Raw genomic sequence first — 25,209 nt, 5'->3', positions numbered from 1 at the left:
TGAGGGTCACCTTGGGGGAGGTGTGATTGAGGGTGCTTTTCATTCGGTAAATTGGTCTCCTTGTCTCCTCCACTCGCTTCCTCTCCTCACGTCTTAGCTCCACCCAGCGAGGACATGAAAGAGGGATGCGAGGAAGAGACGCGAGGACGGAGGAGACAAAACTCCGAAATGAAAAATCCTCGGCCTGACGCTAAAATCCTTTTAGCGTCAGTCTGAAGTGACGTCAATTACTGATGATGAGCTGATAACAGCTTTATCCGCTGTCAGACTGGCAGGAATTTCCACAGAAACACTTACGTAAGAACAATTCCAACACCTGACAGCTTTTGATTAGATCTGTAAAGTGTTTAAAATAGATGATTAGTAGTAGTATTCTCCCTGATGTTGATTTCAATCATCATTTAATAATTTATAAATTATATTGCTACGGATCAGTTATATTTGTTTACTTATTTATTTACTTGCATCATTGTCATCTGCACAATTATACAACAACTATGTGAGAACGTGTGTCGATTTTACTGTGAAATTAAAAAACAAAACAAACAGACAAACTGCAGCTTAGTGTGATGTCACAACTCTCTAGAATGAAATTAACTTATAGTGTTACATGTCGACACATGACAGCGCATTATATCGCATCTCATAATCTCTGAATCATCTCTGTACCAGACGACTTTTCATCCAGTTTGTGTCATTTTTCAGAACATGCAGTGATTTGCAGTCTAACAATACTAACAACACTTATAATCAGTTATTTCTTCATGAGAATAAGAATACCATGACCTAGATGACTGAGAATATCCACAGACATTTAGAGCAGGATATTAAAATGATTGTCTTAACTCACAGACTGGACATCAATGAAGGCCTTGCGAGTCTCGAGGCTGCTGGGTCGGAAAACTCTCTTCCCGTCTTTGTAAGGCGCTGTTGGAAGCAGGACTGGCAGCAGCTGTAACGCCAAGTCTCCTTGTTTGTCTGTAAAATTAAAATATCTGTCAAATGTTTTTCAAACCAGCTCCAGAACCAAAAGAAGACAGTCAGAACAACCAATTATTAAAATGTGAATGAATACCTGCCGAGAGCAACTCTACGTTGGTGAGGAGATCAGCAGTCTTCTCCTTCTTGGCCATGCGTATTATCTTTGGTGAAAACACAGGGTTCCAGTTTTCAGTCAATCTCCCAGTAGCCTCTGGATGTAATATTGAGAAATCCTGGGAAATCTGAATACAGGAAAAGATAAAGATGCCAAAGAAGGTGTAAGACACAAACAATAATTGATTTGAGTTTAACTTAATTCTGTGAGATGTAAGCTCACCATGTCTGGAGTGTCCACCAAGCGCGGAAACTCTGCGATTATATCTTTGACTGGAGTTGTCCCGTTTGACCTTATCCACTGTGCTCTATGGGTGGCGGTCTCCAGCATGTGTTGGCCAACCTGGGATGGTGGCCAGATGTTGTTTTTCAACCATTCAGTTAACTGGATGGCCCGCTCTGGAGTTATTGTTGGTTCTATGATGAGCAGAGAAATTAATAAATTCTAACAAGTACTGATAGGTGAATACAGGCCCAACTTTAAAATGCAGTGTTCAGTTAAGAAAAGTTTACCAGGGTTCCTACAGCTTAAGGCAAGTTAGATTTCAGACTTTTTTAATGCCACTTGGAATTAAATTTAAGACCAAATTTACAATAACCAAAACTGAAAAAAACCCCCAAAAACATCAGTTACTTAATGTGTCAGACTAGACAATGCGGCTCTTGTGGACTGTTTTGTGCTGTTCAAGCTAAGAGTTTATTTTATATGTTCATTTAAACAGCATAAAGAATGAGTCACATCCACTCGTAAACACATTGGCATAAACTGAACTGACACAGAAATACAAGACATCTTGCTGTACCTGGCAAAATTACTTGAGGCACTTCATGTGGCACTTGGAGTGCTGAATGACCCCGCCTGCCAGTGCGGAGCCTTTTGCGGACATTGCGGAGGCGCTCCTCGAGAAACCCTGTTGCTGGTTTATGCCTCCTCCCTGGTGTGAACCATGCATCCTGAAGTTTGGAAAGAAAACAAAAGAATTTTAAAAAACACTTTAGGAAATAACAAAACCAGCAGCAACCCTGAAATTAACACTTATTGATAATGGTTACTCCCTTGTCGGGAGTTATTTTCCCAGTATTCACCGGCTCATTATACATTATCCCTTACCTAATGTTAATTTGCTTACCTTCAAAAGCAGGGAGCAATTCAGCCAGGTTCCATTCCAGAAGTTTTGCCTTCACAAACTCATCCATCTTTCAGAAATAAACAGAAATATTTTAGGAGATACAAATGATTGTGTACATATGGGCCAATAGTTCACTAGTAGGGGTGTAACGACACACAAACTTTACAGTCATTGGTTAGGATTCTGTATGTTTTCAGTAGAGCAGGGAAAACAAAAAAATGTAGAAAGTAACTTTTGTCATGTAAAGATTAAACAGGAGGCCATGATTCTAACTGTAAAAGATAGGACTCCCAAATGCTGGCATACTGTCAATACTGTCAATCACCAGTTGATGATGCCCAAGCAACTGCAGATTGTGCTCGTTTATATAGAGCAGCACAACTTACTGACTGAAATACACACGTTAAGGCACATTACAGCAGAAGTCAAGCCCTTTGACCTGGTGATATGATTAAATGATTAATTATAACATTATATTGTTAATAACATGATTAAAGCATGTATTCTTTAAACGGAGTATGGTGGCATTGCTTGCTTTACAGTCTGGATCTGTACTGACTGTTTTATTCTTGTTCTATTAATAAGCACATCCGGGTCATATAGTCGTAAACATAAAGTTACCCCACTTTAGTTGAAGCGTGTCTCTAAACCGTAATTCTCCCATAACTGGTCTGTTTGCCGCTCGGAGTGCAACAACGTTACATGAGCTTGGCTCACCTGGCTAAACCACCTAGCATGCTACAACAACAACCGGTGCCCTGCCCAAACTTACCGGGTAAAAACTAGCACGGTCGATTTAAAGTTCCGCCCGTACCAGTAACTTGGTTCACAGGGCATAATGTTACCGAAGCAAACGGTACGGGATGAATACACATAACGTTACCTTCACACCACTACTCAGTGGCCCCTTTTCACTGAAACAGTAGCAACACACAGCATTAACGCTATATTGCCTATTAAAAAGCTAACGAGCTAGTTAGCTTGCAATCCGCGGGGCAGTTGGCAAGCGAGCTAACAAGCAAACTTGACACAATTTCCACAAATACAATAATGTTGGCACACTATCGATATAAAGTTAACTTCACGGCGATTACCATAGCTGGCCAGCTTACCTATATATACACCATAATGTAGATGGCACCACACGAAATGTTCACAATAGCTCGCTGACGTTAACAGTTAACAAGCTAACGTTAGGTTACCTAATGATAGCTTCAGTTCATGTCTACAGTAAAAAATAAAGAATGATCTGGCCATGTTTAGGTAGCGTAACGTTGGGTATTATTGTACAGCGTCTAAGTCTTGGTTCAGTTTTGCCTTCTTACCGTTTCATCTCACATCCACAAAGAGGGTCGAGGGTCGAAGGTCAGGTCCAGTCAGGTCAAGTCGCCGTCCTCATAAAAATGGCGGATGAAGAGCTTGTAATTTCGCGGGCATCTTCAACCCATTGTGTCGGGTCACTATTTTTAACCCAATGTTAGGTCAAATCTACCCAACCTATGACCCAACAGCCTGAACCCAGCAATTGGGTTAGTAAAATAACCCAGCATTTTTAAGTGTGTGTATATATATATATATATATATATATATAAAGAATCATAGAATAATCATATTAAATGGCCAAATCTGATTTGACTGACAAAATTCAGAGTTGGGAACAGCCCTACTTTGTTGTCTCCCTTTGTCTCCCTCTGTCTTGGGCATTAGAGAAAACACAGGATACAGTATCTCCATATACACCAGGGATGAAAGTAAGCTGGTATGGTCCGGTACTGCGTACCACTTAAAGATTCAGTGGCGGTACACAGTACCAGGAAGAGGAGAGAGTGGCTGCCTGCTAAAGCCCACATTCAGAACCAGTAACGGCCGCACTTTAGGCCCGAAAATAGATCTGCTAGCAATATATGCAGTTTTAAACACCACTTTGTCTGTTCATTAATTGCTTTTAACTTGTTCCGAATTGCTTCTGAACCGTCTGTTCTGTGTTTTGGTCCATGCTGGACGGAGCCTTGTCCGGACATCTCCCTCTCTCCCCCAGCCCCTCCCCTGGGAGAGACTCCGGTGGTCTCCTATGAGCCCAGCCTTTGAGACGTGCAACGCTCCATTAAATGTCATTCAGTTCATCAAAAAATATCCCAGTTAAAATGAGTAGTATAATAAGCAGATATGTTCCATGTTATTTTGTTAATTAACAGCTTGAACAAGCTGCATGTGAGCTAACGATCAGGGATTTCACTCTCAGCAGTACATGATTGCGCATGCGTGTCTACTTCCGAAACACAGTGGTTGGGGTACGTATGATTTATTGTACTGGGATTTTTCCACAACTGGACCACGGACGTCAAAAAACGCTGTTTGCACCGGGACAGGACAAACAATAAATGAAACCAACGAAATTCCACACATTCTTGTGGTTGGCTCAAACGCTGTCAGCGTGATTTAAATAGTAAATATTTAAATAGTTTATTGAGTTTATTGCGGATGTTGATCAATGCTTTTTACAACGAAAAATAGGCGAAGAGGAAAAGAGAAAAAGAATAAAATGACATGCGTGCTTTTAAGTGTTCTATGGGCCTGAACGACGCATAGTGCACATCTGTTCTTCTCTATGGTTTTTCTCTGCAACCGTGTGTCATAGTGAGAAGCCACACATATCACGTGAAACAATGGAACTGTAGTTTTCCGACAAGACCAAGCACTTGTCGGTAGTCCAATGTTTTCACAGTAAAAAAAAAAAAAGATAAAATTACACTAAAATTATGTATAACAGAGCTTTCTTACAGCTTTGCACACACATTACTCTTGGATGGATTACTTGCGAATGCAGGGTCGTACAGAAATGCCACACATATCACATGAAAGCGCAGGAGCAGAGCTTTCCAATGATACCACACACATCATTGTGCTGTCATCCCATCATGCTAAAAATACAGATCAGTTGTCTACAAAATGAAAACCTGACAAATTTCTTTACAATCTTATATGCTGGCACCATGGGTGGCAGGCAATATGAAAATGCGGCCTATAGTTGAAGCAACAGCTTGGAAGAGCCAGTGAAACTCTGCTGGATGACCAGTTTTGTGTCATCCCCATCATCCGTGGGAGTTTCGCTCTGGGGGGTATCTAGGCACTGGTAAGATGGAGCAAAGTTTACCACAGTTCATTTACACATACTGCTCACATTGCTTTGATACAAAGCTGGCTGGTAGCTTTAATTGTCTTCTTGGCACCACAGTGTCAACACAGAAATGATTGCACCCTGTGATCACCTCCGCCATACTGTCGGTATTGTGGTCTTGTTGGAAAACATCTCGGTCAGTAGCAAGGAACCATCCGCTTAGCTCCTCCTTGTAGTTATTCTCCTAGTCACTGACAGTCATTGAGACAGGTTTTTTAAGGGTAGACCTGAAAAGTGGGAATTAGCTGGATCAAGCCGGTCAAAGAGTCTGTGTCAGTGGGGGCCCCGGACTTTGTTAAAGTGGCCTGCTGTAGTCGACTGAGAGTCTTCAAGTTATGCAGTAGTTCTTCTGTGTTTTTGAGTGCTCCTCAATTTCACATTGCTCTCCAGTACAGGCAGCTGTGGATACAGACCCAGGGTGTGAGATGGAGGCAGCTGCCTGGAAATAAAGAGAATTTCCCCAGTCAGGCGGCAAGATAACGGCTTTGGCTTAGAAGTGGTGAATTTACAGCTCACAGCAACATAATACAATGTAGTCTCTGGCTTTTGTTTAATATCTAGTGTCTGCAAAAAAGTAGTTGCATATTTCGATCTGTTGTAAGCATAGTTAGCATGCATAAGCTTGTAGGGCTAACTTGGCTTGTTTACTATATAACATGAACGTCACTGTCACACTGTACGTCCTGTTGAGCCTCATTAAACTCTCAAACTAGGGAATGACTAGTCGGATATTTATGTCGAAAAGCCAAAGCTAATTCGACTGACAAAGTTCGAAATTGGGTACAGTCCTACCACTTAGCAGTGCTCCCCAAAAACTGTTGTCAACCACTGTTTGCAGTGCCATCCATTCCTACAATGATCGGAATATGTGTACCACCTTTTGCTTCAGTGCACTGAGGGTAGCCACTAGGACTGCACAATATCAAGAAAACACGCAATATGCAGTAATGTTGTTGGATATTGCGATGACAATATGACTCTCAATAAATACACAAATGTACAGTTTTAATGTCTTTCTGCTTTAGGTTCATGCCGCTAACATAGACCCCAGCCAGCACACCCATGTGAGGCCTAGATGAGTTCCACCAGGGCTTATATTTGGGGCCCAACTTGGCTGCCTAAACAGGGGCCCAGCTAATTTTGTCCTCAGTTTCCATGGAGGCCCCATATGTGTTAGCCCTGATGGGTTGATGATGGGCCCTTGTCGGGCTTCATATAGGTCCCACATGGGCAGAACTGGTTTTTCCCCAGGTGGGGCCAACAGAACTTCCTTTACATGGGTTGATGAGGGGCCCTTGTTGGGTTTTATACAAGTCCCATATAGGCAAAAACAGCTTCTCATGTGAGACCTATGGAGTTTTTCATGGGTTGATGATGGGACCCAACTCAACTTTATGTAGTGCTCCTATGGGCCACAGCAGATGCATATATGGGCTAAATTACATTACATTAAATCCCCAGTTACAAATGTACATTTAGCTTACTAAAGAAGGGTGTTTAAAAGTAAGCTAAATAAGCTAAGCTAAATTTATGTATTTAATGAACAGTGACTGTTGATGCTTCTTTTCAATAAAGCAGCATTGAATAATGGCATTGGTCTTGAATCGTGGTGATGATACATCAAAAAATCTAACTGAAGTGGAAAAGAATGAGAGTAGACATATAAAAAGCTTAACCCTGTAAAACCCACTGTTGCAAATTTAGGCCTGTAAATGTTTTTTTTTTCCTCAAGACCACATTTACATAGTTAATGGGTCCTATTGTTTGTCCTCACAATGCTATTGGATAGAAGAAGTGTTTATAGTTATAGGTCTTGTCATCTGGCCATGAACTCACTCTACCTGCAAACTTCCCTTTGAGCTCATCTCCTTTTTTTGCATGACTGGATTTGTCAGGATTAAAGTAAGTAAAATTCCTTAAATATTTTTTTTTGTGTTTATTACAATGTCTAGAACATGTACATATTTAGTTATTTTGGAAAACATTCATCAAATTTGACATCATGTGGTATATAATATATATTTAAACAAGAGTTTAAACTGGAGAAGGATCTGTGGCATGAAAACAAAAAAGGCTGTTTGTAACTTTAGAGTAAATAACACCAGAAGTCCTGAAGTCAGTGAAGATGTGACGGGCTGGACAGAAACCAGAGGATCTGTAACCTCTGTGATGGTGATGACGATGATGATGATGGTGTGGGACATGAGTTTCATATTCAGTTTGAATGTCAGAATGAAGCTTAATGACTTCCAGAGAAAGGTATTAGCCAAAGTATTATTTGAACCGTCCATCTAAAGTCATCTGTTAACTGGGTGTTTTGTCTAAAGAACGTTCTTCCTCTGTTTGAGTAACATTGGTTGTACTTTGGCCACGCCGTGTGCCATCCTTCTGTTATTGTATGTAATGTGATATGGTCTTGAAAATGAAAATAAGAAACTGAATGTATTTGCCATCATCCAAAGGTTTTTATCACCTTAACTGGGATCAGTGGACCAACAGTATCTCTTTAGCCCATAAATTTAACGATCCAATGCCTGTTGCATTGTTCAGGGACAGGTGCGAATGGTCTTTAATGTGAATCTGTAAGTGCTCTGGGGGGATGCATGTCTTCCTTTTAGTATGATAAGCAGAGAGCATAATAGGCCAGCCAGACAGTATTGTTTGAATGTAGTAAACCACATTGAAAGTGACGGAGGAAAAAGTTTTGTAAATATATTTTTTTTCCAATATTTTTATTTATAAATGCTTATTCATAAAACTATGATTGCTGTGTGATTATTACTCATGATATATACTGTTATGGGGCTAAGTAAGCAATCAACCCTGCAAATGAATACTTAAATGTTCTGTATATCTGTTCAGACAAAGTGAGTACAAACACAGAAGTTCTGCTCCCAACTATGCCCAACGTTGCAAATTTACAACATTTCCCTAAAAACTTCCTAAAATGTAAAAAATTTGAAAACTCTTTGATTTCTACATCAGAGGCCTCCTAAAACAATATCTGAGAGGTAAAAAAAAATTTGCTCATTTTTTTCTATATCTGGGTCTTACAGGGTTAACATGTAGAATTTCTTTTTATTCACTCAAATTTGTATCAGTATCACAGAATTTGTCACAAACTGAGATGAAACACTGAACAAAAAATGCCTTAAGTGTTAGCAATGGTGCTATAACAGTCAACATTAGGAGCTTATTATGCTAATGGAAACTGATTGGTGAGCTCTGGTGGACGCCCTATGCCCCTGAACAGGGTGAAGAGGCTTAAGTCAAGTAAGTAACTCATGCTAATGGTAAGCTTCTTTTGAACCAGCAAAAACATAAACAAACTCTTGAAATAAAATGTATGAAGAGCGCTGTGAAGCTTCTTTACTCCTCCGTCCTGTCTGTTCCAACGACCCTTTGAAAAGAATAAAAAGATGAAGACACACCTTGCCACAGTGCTTTGAGATAGCTGATTATTGTGATCTCCAAGTTAAATTTTAGACTTTTATTGACCCCTCAATACCACTTACAATGAAATGTACTGCTAAGATATACTGTCAAAAATATTAAGATATATTGTATAGATTTTAAGCCCATAAATCTTTATACTCATTCATATTGCCTGGAATAATCTTAACTCATGCTCTGAGATTGAAATTCTGAAATTTATTGAAAACAACAACAACAACAACAACAAAAAAACCATACCACCGCCCAAGTTAAATTCAAGCCATATGAATCTATCACAGCTAAACTGTCATGAAATTAAAACCCAAAATGGCAAAAAAAAAAAAAAGTCAACGTAAGAAAAAAAGGTAAACCATCTAGCATGATTAATATTTAATGCACATTTATACAGTTAAGTGCAAAAATGTACTTTTCAAAATTAGGCTATTAAAAAAATGTAATAAATTATTATGATTCTCTGCTTTCAGTGATCATTCTTTTAACAAACATCATTCCTAATCTATATATAAAATATTCCTTGATGCCAAAATCCATGCCATGATCATGAACACAGCAAAAACTATAAAAAATTAAAAAGTTAAGAGTGCAGAAAAAGCACCTAACCATGCTAATGTTGTGGCTGAATAGTGTGTCTAAACATTTTGTAAGTTGTACTGTCATTTAAGACATTATGCATATCTTGAGACTTATTGGTTTTGCTCTCTGCCATGTGCTCTCATGGCATGGTTTCCTCCCCTGTCTCTGGCACCAATTAACGATTTTGACACCACCTTTTCAGCATCCTTCCTTGTAATTTCTTTAGTAAGGGATTTTTTTTTTCAAACTGCCTGTAAGTAACATCCAGAAAGAGCATAAGAGTGAGATAAAATTCCACATTTGAGCCCCTGCAATAAAGAGTTGCAGTATCTCCATTTGGACATTTTTTCAGAAAATAGATTTCATTTGAGAGGTGATCATAGACCTCTAAGAGTTAAACATGGGAACAATAACAACATTTTTAGTGACTTTTATCTTTCTAAATCCAGGAGCAGGGACACTGGCTCCAGGCTGCCCCTCACCTGGAGCCAGCAAGAGAGGCAGACGAGGAAGAGGGAGTTGTGGAACATTAATCATAAAGCATATTATTTAGGTGTCACATATGGTGAAATAAATATTTAAAAATAATGTATGTCATTCCTCTGTCATGGTATAGTTATGGCATGAAAATAGAGCCCTAAGGCACTGATGAATATCATCCCTCTCCAGTCTCACATTACACAAGTGTGATCCTATTGCATGGATGGTTCAGGACATGATTGCATAAAAATGACATCACATTGAGCATTGCATTCAACATCTGTTGACAAATAACTGTTGGCTGCAGCCCTAATCTCATGGAAAGTAAACATACCATACACAACTTCAAACAAATGAAGCCCTCGGAATTCTAGCTTCCCATGGGGGCCAACAAAATTGTATTTTCTCGATAAGGCATTGTCCATCAGAAAGCCCATCATCCTCCTTGTTGCCTCATCAACAGTAAATCCCCCAATATCAGCCACCACAGCAACCTAAGGGAACACAATGGATTAATGAAACTAGTAGACATCCCAGAAATGATAACATCAGCAAAAAGCATGTTGCATGTTGGGCTTAATTTTGATATTCTAAGAAGTCCATACTCTCTCAAATACAGTTAAGCAGTTAAACCTGTCTCCTTGGAGAGTTAATTTAGGCCTAGATTTAGTCTTATACTAGCTCTTATCCTTCCTCTTGCATCAGCTTAGTTTAATCTAGAACAGACTTAATCAATGACTATTTTAAGATATGTCTGTGCAAGTCCCGTTGAGTTAAGTGAATTTAAAGGAGCATTTTAGTCCCACTTTAGGCTTAAGCCGTGTCTATGAAACCAGCTGTGAAAAGTCTTGTAGTAGATTGTCTTCATTAACAAAATTGGTGCATATTTAAATAAAATATTTCAGAAAATTTGTAATACAAAAAAAAATACTTGTCTTAATATGAGTGATCAACTGAAAGTTTCATTGGGATATCTATTAGTTAATTTTTCGCCCTATTTGTAGTGTTTTGCATACTTGGGTGTAAGTTTGTTTACAGACTGATAACTATAATTAAGCTACTAGATAGACAGGGCTATCATACCAAATTATAAACTAGAGACCTGTAGATTGATAAAAATGCCAAAATTGTTTGGTCCCCGTGGGTGATAGGGGCCTACCAAGTTGTGAAAATGATCCCTTTAGCCTAGGGCTGGGCGGTATGACCTAAAATTTATATCATGGTATAAATCGAATCCCTTCACGGTAACGGTATATATCGCGGTATAAATTTAAGTGTAAAAGTTATAATAGAAGTGTTTCTGAATGGGTTTTGTAGTCCCTTAGCAAAGCTAAATTGATAAAAAACAAACAAACAACAACAACAAAAGCAAAGATATAATGTATTTTTTAGAGCATTTATTGTGCAGAATGCAGATCTCAAAACTCAAAATTAAAACCCAGTACTCTATGGTGCAAAATGTCCCCTGGGATCTATATCAAAAGGTAATTTCCTTCTTTTAGCAAAATCCTAAATGACTGAGTTGTGTTTTTTCCACCTGGACCTTTATGCTCTGCCATTTCTCCTCTAATCATCATGCTGTAACCTGTGACAGGCTGCTATGATACCACAACTATCACACATTCACATATGGAGTTTTTTGTGGAGCCCCTAGCGTCACATAGGTTTACATTACCAAAGGTTTATGACAAACTCTGTTGGCGAAAACCAACTCCCGTGTGCGCACGGCGGGAGAGGAGAGGGAGAGACGCTGTGCTGTTGCCAGAGGAGACACTGAATGAGTTCCCTCTGAGTGGTAAGTCGCTAAAAGAGTCCGGGGCTGTTCATAAAACATTAACTCACTCACTCACAAGTTCTCCAGCAACACATGTTGCACGTGCTACGCTAAATCACGGACGTGAACCAGCTCCTCTTGCTCTGCTGTCTCTGTGCTCGCAGCCATTTTCACACTGAGGCAGGTGCGATGACATCATCAACGATAGGACGGTAGAGCGCAAATCTCTACTGTGGGCCAAATTTATATCATTTCTACCGTCTACCGCATATACTGTGCAGCCCTACTTTAGCCCCTGTACTAATAGGGCCCCATTCTATTTGTCTGTTTGTAGTTCTAGCTGCACTAGTTACCTGTCAGGGGCTGGTGACATCAGATGGTGAGGTGAATAATCTAATAACCTACTTTTATGATAAGATGACATTGTTTGGCACATATAAATGCAATTTTGGGGTGATTGGCTTATTTACATTAATAATGGCAAACACATATATACATGCCTTTTGGATTTTTTTATTCCTTATTCCATGTCTGCCTGTAATTCATGTGTGTTTAGGTGTATACATTTTTTAAAAGGAGCAAGGTACTGATGAAATATTTGCTACATTATGTGCAGCAACTGTCTGTGAACATTCAGTCCAAATTTGGTGACATTCTGATAATTATTTCCCGAGATTCATGTGATAAGGCAGACACTGTCCTTTTTGGAGAAGCCTCAATTTTGACTATTTTCAATTTTGGGGAGGACCCAAAGATCATCCAAAAATTTTTATTAAGCTACTACATAGGCAGGTCTATCAAACCAAAATGTAAACTAGAGACATAGAGTGCCGAAGTCACACCCTTCCAGTGAAGCTCATGGGACCTTAGATCGGAAAAAATATGAATGGCAGTGAATGAGGAGAGAAATATTATCTTTTGGTCCCGTTTGAGTTGCGACATGAAATCCAAATATGTCGTTAATGAATTTAAAACATAAATTTTAAGGTCAAGAAAGTCATACTTTGTGGTAAAACTGTTGGAAGTCAGAGACCCTCTGCACACTGTCTCCTCCAATGAACAGTGGTTGAATGACGTTCTTTTTTGCCCTCCTCTTGGCAGTGTTTAGGATCAGGTTGTTTTCCGTGCACCACACCGACAGCTGCTCCACCTCATCCCGATACACTGACTCATCCCCCCCTGAGATGAGCCCCACCACGGTGGTGTCATCGGCAAATTTTATGATGCTGTTGCTGGCGTGTGTGGGGGTACAGTCATGTGTGTATAGGGTGAAGAGTAGTGGACTCAGCACACAGCCCTGTGGAGAGCCGGTGCTGAGGCTGATGGCTGAGGAGAGGTTGGGACCTACTCTTACCCTCTGGGGGCAGTCTGTGAGGAAATCCTTTATCAATAGACAAGTGGAGTGTGGTATTCCCAGTTCCGACAGTTTGGTCACCAGTCTGCCAGGTAGGATGGTATTAAAAGCAGAGCTGAAGTCCACCAAGAGCAACGGAGCATTGCTCCCCTGCTGCTCCAGGTGGGAAAGAGCAGAGTGGAGAGCTGTGGCGATAGCGTCTTCTGTGGACCTATTTGCTCTGTAGGCAAACTGGTGGGGGTCAAGCTTGGGGGGGAGACTAGAGGTGATGTGGGCACAGAGAAGCTTCTCAAAGCACTTCATAGCGACCGGTGTAAGGGCTACTGGCTGATAGTCATTCAAACCACTGATGATCTTCTTGGGGAGGGGAACAATGATGGAGGACTTCAGACAGGGAGGGACGGCAGCCTGACTCAGGGACTGGCTAAAGATGCTGGTGAAGATGCCAGCCAGCTGAGCCGCACAGTCCTTCAGCACCCTTCCAGGGACACCATCAGGACTAGGGGTGTAAATCACCAGCTTCATCACGATACAATATTATATCGATACAATGTTTGCCGATATCACAAAGTCTCAAATTTCGATTCGATTCGATTCAGGAGCCTGCGATCGATATGATGCGATATCATATGCCCATCTAACACAATCATTTACATCAACTCACAAAAACAACTAGAATATGATTTGACCATTGTCTTTATGGGCTCTTCCAGGTATCAGGCATTTAAATAAACACATAAGACATATTCAGCTTTAAAACATTCACATCCTATAAAACAAAACTAAAAGAAGAAAGTCCCCATTTTTTTATACATTAAAGCAGGATTTTTGTAAACCTTAACTCTTTTTTAATGTCTCATAAACACAGTATTTTTAACAGTTAGAACTTAACCAAGGTCTTAACCTATACTTTAAAGTGCAAATGCAGTACAGTCGCCCTGCATCATAGCTAGTGTATCCAGTATCCACTACATCTTATATACATTTTTCTTAACCAAAATAAGCAATTTCAGCTGGAGAACAAGTTAGAACAAAACAAATGTAAACAATTCCACATCTTCTTAGTGCATATTGTATTAGTCAAATACTTCAACAAAGTCCTTTGCATGTAATTATTAGTAATGTGGTGACAGCTCTTTGGCTTTTATCATGGCTTACTGACAGATCTCTAAGTATGTCCTCCAGTTTTCTTGTTTGAGAGGTTTTTCTTCAAAAAAACAACAACTGATCAACATGTTCAGGAGACAAAACACTATGCTCTGAACGCACAATGGCACCTGCAGTGCTAAATACATGATTAGAGGGTACACTGGTAACAGGAATGCAGAGGTAAGTTTTGGCAAGGTTGGCCAGGAGGGGAAACTCAGTCTGATGACTTTTCCACCACTCTAACACACTACCTCCCAGGATCAAAGATGCTTTATACTTAGCAACCTCAGCATGGGCTAGCTCTCTGGAGGTCTTGGCAGTCTGGCTAGGGTCCACAGTGAAGAAGGTGTCACCAAAGAGATCCTCAAGTGCCTTTGACCTCTTGGAAGCAGGGACATAATCTAAAATGACACAGAACACAAGATTTTAATATTTCAGAGGACAAAATATCTTGTTTGTACACTCCAAACACTTATTAGCTTATTGTTAATTAACTCATTCACTTGTCTATAACATTGAATCAAACACTGTCCACAAAAAGGAAACACACACCTTGTTCAGTGGCTTGAACCTGGGAAGCAGGCACCAAGTCAGGTTGATCAGAGGTTGGGTCACCAGATGAGTGAGGTGGTGCTGGGTCATCAGATGAAGATTGAGAAGGTGCATTCTCAACCTGTGCCACTGTGCTATTCTGTAGATGATTAACACACACACACATACACAAACACGCAAATGTAAATTTAAATCATGTCAACAATAAAATAATTAATTAATATATTCATGAATAATAGTTTTTCTACCACAAACAAAAAAAATATTATCTTACTTTCTGGTCCCACAGCTCTGCAGCCTCTTGTATGAGACACTGGAAAGTTGCATCTCTCTCCTTCTCACTTAAGAATGGCAGCTTCTTAAACCTTGTGTCTAAGGCAGATGCTCTCAGCAGGACTTGCTGCACGTCCACATATCGCTGCTGGAGCTCCTGGGTCATTGTCTGCTTCATCTCTGTCACTAAAGTGGAGTCTTCCTCTGAGATACTGTAATGCTCCAACAACTTAGCTTTGAGTGGTGCAATCATAGATAACTTAGGCTGCTGTTCCTCACACATGATGGTGGTGGCACTTTTCACTGGTCCGAGTAGCTTAACTAAGTCTTCAGCTGTAGAGATGTCTCCTTCGCTGAGTGTCTGCATGTCATTTGCACCTTTCCTCAGTTTTCTGTCCAGGAGTGAAGCACACACTGCAGCTTGTTGCTCCAGAAACCGTTCTAACATTTCAAACGAACTGTTCCAACGTGTGATTACGTCTTGTTTTAGCTTGTGTTCTGGAAGTCCAAGCAACTTCTACTTCTCTTTTAAAAGCGAAGTCGCCACTGTGCTGCGGTGGAAAAATGACACGACCCGTCTCACTCTCCCCAGAAGATGTGCAGCACCAGCACATTTCAGGCCTTTCTGTGTGGCCAAGTTTATAGCATGTCTGAAACATTTGATGTGCGGTGACAGACTTGCCTCTACTCCGGCGACGGACATGTTGCTGGCATTATCTGTTACAAGCGCAGGGTTTTTGTCGTTTATATTCCACTCCTCGCATGCCTCCTTCAAAACTGTGCCAAGATTTACTCCTGTGTGTGCGTCGTTCAAAATCTGTGTCTGAAGAACATAATTCTTCATTTGCCAGTCGTTGTCAATATGATGACAGGTTACAGTTAAGTAGGCTTGTGTTGTACATGACGTCCATCCATCTGTAGTGATAGCGACTCTGTCTGCATGCAGGAACTCACGTTTAACTTCATCTTTAACTTGAGTGTACAGTCTTGGTATGCACGTTTCACTGAAGTGCTGTCTTGATGGTATTGCGTATTTCGGCTCCAGAGTATGCATTAGTTCACGAAAGCTATCATTCTCAACAACACTGTAAGGTCTCATGTCTTTGCAAATAAAATATGAAATGGCACCTGTGATACTCGTCACTCTTTTTGAGTTGTTATTCAGTTTTTGTGGAAAGAAACTGGTCAAAGCTGGTGTGCAGTCCTCTGGCACGGTAACACTGGAGCTAGCGTGAGCATGCGGGTCAGTGCCGTGTTTGTTCTTTAGGTGCGCGGCCAAGTTCGTTGTGTTTCCCGAGTATTTCAACTCGCACTGGCATTGTTTGCGTATGGCGTGTGTTTTGTCTGTTGAGCCGTCTTTCCTCCGGAATCCGAAATATTTCCAGACCGCCGACTTATTTCTGAGAGGAGAGCGAATTTCATCGTTGTCTTTCTCCGTGCTGCTTGCCATGAACTACCTGGGCGGCGCTGTTTGTTGTTTGAGTGGAGGTGTGCTTGGCCGGAAATGATGACACAGACGTGCTGTGTCGTCGTCGTCCTCCACTTATCCGGGTCCGGGTCGCGGGGGCAGCAGCCTTAGCAAAGAAGCCCAGACAGTCCTCTCCCCCGCCACTTCCGTCAGCTCCTCCGCGGGAACCCCGAGGCGTTCCCAGGCCAGCCGGGTGATGTAATCCCTCCAGCGTGTTCTGGGGCGGCCCCGAGGTCTCCTCCCGGTTGGACATGCCCGAAACACCTCCCAAGGGAGGCGTCCGGAAGGCATCCTTACCAGATGCCCGAACCACCTCAACTGGCTCCTCTCGATGTGTGAATTTCAAAATAAAGGTGTATCTTTAAGATGATGATTTGGATCGATGTTTTCATTTTGTGTCGATGTAATCTGATCGTTAATCAATGAATTGATGTATCGATTTGGCTCGATGTATCGTTACACCCCTAATCAGGACTGGCGGCTTTCCTGGGGTTCACAGCTCTCATCGTACGCCTCACCTGCGGTTCCTCCAAAATGAGCTGATGGATGTTGCACAGCTATCTCTGGTTGCAGCACCTCAAAGCGAGTGAAGACACTGTTCAGCTCCTCCACCAGTGAGGTGTTGCTGTTGGTGGCTGATGGGCTTGTAGATCTGTAGTTGGTGACGTGCTGTATTCCTTGCCACACCTGCCTGGAGCATTTCTCGATCCTCCGCCTGTATGCAGCTTTGGCCTCCCTCATGCCCATACATATATATATATATATATATATATATATGTATATATGTGTGTGTGTGTGTGTGTGTGTATGTGTGTATATTTATACATATATATATACACACACACACACACATATATATATATATATGTGTGTGTGTGTGTGTGTATATATATATATATATATATATATATATATATAGTCCTTATATAGGCAATATAGAACGTCTCTGTTTATAAGCAATGCTGACCCTTTTAAAGAGCAGATATAATATATCTACGGCTGTGGTTGAGGTTGTGCAAAAATCTCATGTGTGTCAGCAGTTTTTTTAAATTTAGCTTACATTAAAGTGGCTTAAACTTAGCCTACCAGCCAAAACATTTTGATGATGCCGTAAGTGTCAAAAATACAGCAGTGCATAGATATACCTATTATTTTACCTGAAGCAATTTTATTTACTGCTTGTTTCAAACTAAGAATATAGCCCACATGAGACCCATCCAGTATCCATGTGTGTCGTCCAAGTGGGATGCCCATCTCTTGCCCATGTACATTCTTCTGGGATGTCCATGTGGGGCCCAATACCAACCCACTTAAAAGCCCACTCTGAGCCCATGCCCGGTTGAAGCCCATGTAACCCAAGTAAATCCCATGTGGGCTCCACTTGGACATGTTGGCTTGGACCCCAGACATAGTAATAATAATAATAATGATGATGATAATGAAATGCAGTGATGTTGATAGGTTGTCAATGTAGTGAGTCCCCATGACCCACAGGGGGCCATTTTTGTGGGTCCCAGGGAAATTGAGTGGATCCCCAAAAGGGGTGGGGAAAAAAAAGATGCATTAGATGCATCCTGATGCGAACGTGGATGATTTGGCATTAATTCACAAATGTCAATAATCAATTATTTAAATACTTATTAATAACATGATCTTGAAGAAACTAAAAGCGTGGAACTTAACCACAAGGTCAGTGTAGCACCTGAACAGTCTACATTTATTGTCTAAATAATTAGATTTGTGAGGTGAATGCAAAGTATATTGTGATTGTGATTGTTAAGCCATCACCCACTATAACGTTAATGTTCACATAAACCAGCTGCAGCATTAACCAACTGAAAACAGCTCTGTGGTGCAGAAAATAACTCCTAAAAATACTACGTCTGTTTCACCTTAAAACCCCTGCGCCTGGCCTGCTTAGCATCTTTGCTTTCCGCAGAGTGAGTGGAGAGAGAGGCTGCTCGCAGCTCTGCTGCTGGCATAATGTAAAGAACAACATGGCAGCCACCACAGAGCACTCTGCCCCCCCTCATGTTATTCTTATACACACAGGAGACTGTAAGGTGCTTTAATTCATTCATTAATGCAGTTACCTTTTTGAATAAAAAGGCTGTGGACCATTTATTATTCAACAGCACATGAGTTGCATACTGTTTACAGGGAAATATTACAATATGCAAATCAAATCAAATCAAACCAAGTTTATTGTACATTTAAAAACAACTGCAGCTGACCAAATTGCTGTACAAGATAAAAGAATGACATACATATATATAGCAGCATAAAATGTACACAAATGTAAAACAGAATAAAACTGGTAAGAACAATTACAAACATGAAAAGATAAGATGAAACGCTAAAATATTAAAATCACTACAGACAACCAAAGGCCATTGAAAATATGTATGTTTTAAGATTTGTCTTAAAAGTTGTCAGTGGAGGGGGAGCATGTGATTAAAGGAACTCTTACCTTTCTTGCATTTCACACAGCACAAATTTGAACATCCACAACTCCTGCCTCCCTCCAAAGTCGCATCCCTCTCCTCCTGCAACTCCACCTCCCCCCAAAGGCCTACTCCCCCCTCTTCCATTACGTCATCATTACATCTAAGATAGACGTAGGCATTGGCAAGGTAACGTTAGATACATGGAAGAGGAGGGCGAGTGTAATGTTAAAACCAAGACAGTCAAACACAACCCCGGAGTTTTAAAACTCAACGGGAGTCAGTGATGACTGATGAGTTTTAGAATAAGGTTACAGTGCCAACGTTGGATAGTAGCGTTAATGTTACTAGTAAGTGGAAACGCACAAGGAAAATAACATTAATGTTTCAGAGGCTATGCTACAGTAGGCTAACGTTAGCCATTAGCAACTGGATGCTGTGTTGTCATATACTGTATATAATGTTATGAACTGAACTGAACTTCTTTATTTGTCATTTTTATGCGCAGCACAAAAATGAAATGACATTTTGCATACCCCAAGCAAAAAGAAACAAAACATTTAAAAACAATTTGTTCAACATATAAGAAAGAACATATAGTGCAATAGTAAGATGAAAACGGTCGACATTTCACAGTCAAGAACTCCACGTCCTGAGAGCAGAACTGGGAAATCACAGCACCATGAGTTGTTTGTGTATATTGCCAGACTGCCACCACGGCGCTTACCAGATGATGCTCCCTCCCTGTCTGCTCTGTGTAGTGTTAGCCCTGTTAGCTCAACACTGGAGTCTGATATGTCACCATTCATCGATGTCTCAGTGAACACAAGGACGCAGCAGTCCCTCACTCCTTGGTGAGTGGATCTCCAGAGTCGGATGTAATCCATTTTCCTGTCCAGTGAGGGGACGTTTGCCAGAAGGACGCTGGGAACAGCTGGTTTGATGGAGTTAGCTCTTAGCCCAGAACCAACCTCTCCACGTTTCCCCCACTCCCACTTCCTGTCACAGCGCTGCCGGCATCTCCCCGTTGGGACAGCTCGAGGCGAAACCATGGTCATCTCAGGGCTAGCTCGACGTAGCAGTCCAAGCTTGCTACACATCCTGAGCTCTCTCGGTTGTAGCATTAAAGCTCTGCAGCGGTTTCTAATGTCTGTTAGCGATTGTATTGCACTGAAGAATTTACTTTTTGTTGCACCGTGTTTATAGTTTATATCAGGGCTGCCAACTTTTCAAAAAACCTTGGAGTGAGATTCAGTGGGGCCAACCGAAATTTTGCCACATACACTGCAATTTTTTGTATGGCCCATTCAGCGTCATTACCATACAGCAAAAACATTTTTTTTTTGTTGTTGTTTTTAAATATACCATTTTCCATACATCAGTAGTTCTCAATGTATTAGCCTTACTCAGAGTGTACCAATTGAACCAACTGACCCAACAGTAAGACACAAGTCACAGCATGGCTCAAATTTGTGCATGTTTATTTTGGGATTCTGTATAAAAACCAAGTCATCAAATAGTAAACAGATATGCAACATCATGCAAGAAACATTTACATAAAAATGAAAACCCCCAAAAGCTATGTTATTGTGACATTTTTGAACATCCCCAAACTACATGCAGCTAATACCAATTTAAATTAAAAAAAATTAAATTAAAGTTTAACCATTTATACAAACAATTCCCAAAATAAGGAGGCTACTGTCAAAGTCCTTAAGATCTGTATGCTTTGTTGTACTTGCTTGTGGCCTTTTTTGAGGCCTTGATGATTTCTGGGGAGGGCTCCCACGTGAAGCAGGACTCCAGGCCAGCCATCTTTATTGTCATTATTGATGACAGGGTTCCATCCAGAGCCAGGCTGTTCCTGGTTTTAGTCTCTCTCTCTGCATCTGCATTGGAGTGGGGTAACACCAGGACCAGCTTTGCAATGGTGGAAAGCCTCATGAACAGACTTAACCCTGTCACCTATGAAGAATGAACCAAGAACACAGTGGAAAAAAAATCTCACATTCCTTTGAAAGATGAGTAAAGGTTGATAATTAATTTTGTCTAAAACAAAATGTACTCACCTACTGTATATAATGCTTTATACATATATAACAAATTATTCTAATTTGTATATACTACTATATATACAGTAATTAATATACAATTATAAAGCAGCAAAGAGGAATGGTTTTGTATAGATAAAACAGACAAAATTAATTAGGCATCAACCTACAGTATACCTTTACAGCTGCATTGAAACCTCAAAATAATATGTACAAAGCTCTCGAAATGCCTTTAAATGATCTCACAACACAAAAAACAAATATGCAAACGTTACTTAAAGTTTAAGAACACAAACACCTGAAAAGAGCGGGGGAAAAATCGATCTTCTTCTTCTTCTCCTTCTTCTTCTTCTTTTGAGTGCAATCCCGGTGTCAATTGGGCCACAGCGCCACCAACATCCAATGTAGCGGTCGGGAGGTGTATTGCACATTGAAACAGGGACTTTTTTTGTTTTGGCTCCAAGGGCGTAGGTTTCATTTTCACATTGGTAGGAACATAAAAGTGCTCCATGGCGGCGACCTGTACGTTGATGATTTTTTTTATGCAATTTCACATCATGTGAAACTGATCACTGCTTTATAATGCATATTTAGATATCTACACTAAATACAAGAATGTCTTGGTTAATGTATTCTCTAATGTTATCAGTTACATGAATATACACTGATAACTTCACCACATCTGACCGTATGTGCTTCCCAGGGTAAACTAGTATTAATAACAATAACAGTATACTCCGAAGGGGCTTAACTTCAGTACCAGCCTGTGGTCTGCAGTTGGGTTGGTAATAGTGATCTGAAATGATATTGATATTGGGTAAAAACATATATTATGCATGAATCAATATTTTTACTTACCCCGAGTCACAATGCTGAATCTCACTATCAACATATATCCTTCACGATTCAATCTCACCTGTGAGGCTCCTGTCTCTCCTCTATCTCCCCAACTCTCTTCCATTTCCTTCTGTCTCTCTTCCTGCCTCTCCTCCTCCATCTCCTCCAGCCTCTCTACTACTTGTCATCTGACAAAAAATATATTGATGCAAGACGTGAACAGTGGGACAATCTGAGATGCAACAGTTATAGATTTTGATTGTTGTAGCCTGAGGAAAACATACTATATGTTTTACAGTTAAACATCTGAATGTATATAGGCCAAAGAACAGCCATAATGTCAACACAAGTTAGTCAGCTTCATCATGTTAAACATAAATAAAGTAAATCAACAAAAATGTAAATGCTCCAAAATCATTATAATACAACTGTGTGCAAGATGTTACACTTACACCCAATATCTTTTACATGAATATGACTCTGTTCTTACTGGGTGTTTTTACTGGGAGCAGTGGATCTCTATTATCCTAAGTCTCTCCCTCACACACCATGGATGCTGAAGACTGTCACTGAAGGAGCTATTATTTATAGTGTTTACACTTTATTTATTCAGACTGTTTCATGTCATCTTACTACAAACATTAATGTGAACTGTGTCATCACTACATGACATCTATGATTGCTGATGGAACATGTGAAGTGGAATTTCATGTTCTCTGGCATATAATATTGATCTAATAGTTGCCAAATTTAGCTCAGCTAGTATTAGCTCGTTAGCATCTCATTATTGAGCAAAGAGTTGCCAAGGAACGCCATTCAGTTAGCCTAACATCAAAAGGTGTTTGTTTAGCTTATTTACTGAACCAACCGACTCACCGTTCACACTCGGAGCTCCGGTGTGGAGCACTAATGGTGACGCACGTGTATGTGTCGTTCCCTCACGAACTGCCGTGAGCTGTATGGTGACGCGCACCCACAAAGTCAGTGGAGAGAGCGGTGCTGGGGAGGACCAATCACACATTACCAAAATAACGGTAGAGCCAATCGACGAGCAATACGAGGTTAGAGGCGGGATGTATGGTAGACACCAACGATTGTTAACCCTTTGTATACCATATTGAGCGGACGCCGACAGCCAGCTCAGACGGACACTTCAACATGAGAAGCGTCCCTGTTACTAGTTTATATCCACAAGTGTCCCTGTTACTAGTTTATATCCACAAGCGTCCCTGATACTAGTTTATATCCACAAGCGTCCCTGTTACTGGTTTATATCCACGAGCGTCCCTGTTACTAGTGTATTTGTTGCACTGTTGGCAGTGGTTAGTCAGACAGAGACCTCCACGTGGGGAAGACAGACAGAACAGGAGAAAAATCCGACCAATCATTGAATTCGAATGCAATGATTGGCAGCCCTGTTTTCTTAGAACCATATGAGAATGGTATAATTATGAGTTTTTATTTCTGGTGGAATTCACTTATATTTTAGTGTGCCATCAGCTTATTAATAGCATTTTAACCTAAACAAAGAAAAGTGTAACATTTTCAGAAAGGTAAGTGTTGCTTTAAGAGGGGAAGGCTATTCCAGAGCTTTGGAGCAGCGACTGCAAAGGCACAATCTCCTTTACCCACCAGCCTTGATAGTGGAACGGTTAAAAGACAATGTTCGGAGGATCTAAGAGGTCAGGAGTTGGAGAAGGGGCAGAGGAGTTCAGCAATACACTGGGGTGTGAGCCCATGTATGGCTTTAAAAACAAATAAAATAACCTTAAAATCAATCCTGTATTTGATAGGTAGCCAGTGCAGGGATGCTTGCATTGATGTAATGTTGCGTCTGTTTCTGGCACCAGCGAGAGGTCTTGCTGCAGCGTTCTGCACCAGCTGCAAACGAGACAAAGATGATTGGCAGACACCCAAGTTCAGGGAGTTACAGTAGTCTAGCCATAAGGAGATCAGTCTTGAGGTCATTGTGTGAGATGATGGACTTGAGTTTTGCCATGTTTCGTAGTTGGAAATAACAGCCCTTCACCACAGTGTTGATTTATTTGTCAAATTTAAAGGCAGTCAAAAATGACACCAAGATTCCTGATATGGCTATAAACATATGATATGAGTGGTTCTAAGTGACTGACTATGCTGGCTGTGTTGTTGGGGGGACCAAAAACAATAACCTCTGTTTTGTTATTGTTTAACTGAAGACAGTTTGTTGCCATCCAGGATTTCACATCCTGGAGGCAGTTCAGGATGGATGTGATGGAGCTGGAATCCCCTGGATTTAATGGAAGATTGTGTGTCATAGTCAAAACAGACTTTGTGCTGGCAGAAAATGGAGCCTAATGGAAGCATATACAGTACAAATAAGATGGAACTTTGAGGTACACCACAAGTGATACAGGCAGATGAGGAGGAGATGCCCCTAATCTTAAAGAGTAACTAAACCCTAAAACCATTTTTTTTTTTTTAGCTGATAATCATTGTTTCTGGTTGTATAGTAGTGTTACTGACTGATCCTGCTCAAAATCTTGACAGTTTAGTACAAACTGTTGAAAAATCTACATTTTATTTTAAAAATCTGGTATGGAGTGCCCTCTACAGCTTGAAACCTGGTTACTACATTTGAATTTACATTACATTACATTGGGGGCGAATGACTCTTTTTCGGGGCAAATGATGTCACTAACTGTCCATGCTAAAGCCTGCCCTCCTCCCTTTACTCCTCCCCGTGTGACACAGTTAGGGGCGGTTTTCCAAGCCACCATCGGCACAATGAAAATAAGTCGAAGTGTGGAGGAGAGGGACCAGGTGAAGAGGCCGACCTACGGGGAAACCCTTTCCTCTCTCCCCGCAGCAAGGGACAATCTTCACTCCGCCCTCTTCCTCAGCCTCTTGCCTGTCCCACACCCTCCCTCCCTCAGCTCTGCCTATCTTTTCTGAATTTTTTGAAATCAAGCTGTGGGCAGAGTAATGCCCAGAGAGGGGGGTTTAGTTCCCCTTTAACATAAAAAGACCTGTCCAATAAATAAAATTTACAATGTAGCCAAGTAAAATAGTAAAGTAAAAAATAAATAAAAGCACTTAGACACAGAAAAGCCAAAGAGAAACTCACATAAAAGTGGCAACAAGAAGTAAAAACAATAAAAAACACAAGTAAAGACAACAAAGAAAATAAATAAAAGCACCAATAATGAATAAAAACAGTCAAAATGTAAAACCATTAATCAGGTAAAACAGAAACATTTAGAAGTAAAATGTGATACAATTAAATATTTAAATTGCCCTAAGGATAAAAATGAAAAAAAATTGCAGGTGCACAATATGAAAAACTGGATTTTCCAAGTTTGGTAAAAACAGCTGGCACCTGCAGGGTAATCCAATCACTGGACCGAGTTTGATAA

The 25,209-nt window shown here is 40.6% G+C and overlaps 1 protein-coding gene and 1 long non-coding RNA gene across 4 annotated transcripts in view; one reads left to right on the top strand and one right to left on the bottom strand.

The window, feature by feature from the left end:
* Positions 1-25,209, top strand: part of LOC125902800 (junctophilin-1-like) — a 160,532-nt gene that overhangs the window by 21,598 nt on the left and 113,725 nt on the right. The window lies entirely within an intron of this gene.
* LOC125902844 (uncharacterized) lies at positions 1,308-2,622 on the bottom strand. The gene is made up of 3 exons (XR_007451190.1): positions 2,226-2,622; positions 1,899-2,049; positions 1,308-1,512 (listed from the first exon to the last, which is right to left on the bottom strand). It is a non-coding gene; the product is annotated as an uncharacterized LOC125902844 (long non-coding RNA).

The sequence above is a fragment of the Epinephelus fuscoguttatus genome, linkage group LG15 (genome assembly GCF_011397635.1).
Source record: "Epinephelus fuscoguttatus linkage group LG15, E.fuscoguttatus.final_Chr_v1".
Taxonomy (NCBI): Eukaryota; Metazoa; Chordata; class Actinopteri; order Perciformes; family Serranidae; genus Epinephelus; species Epinephelus fuscoguttatus.
This window is presented reverse-complemented; position numbering and strand designations above follow the sequence as displayed.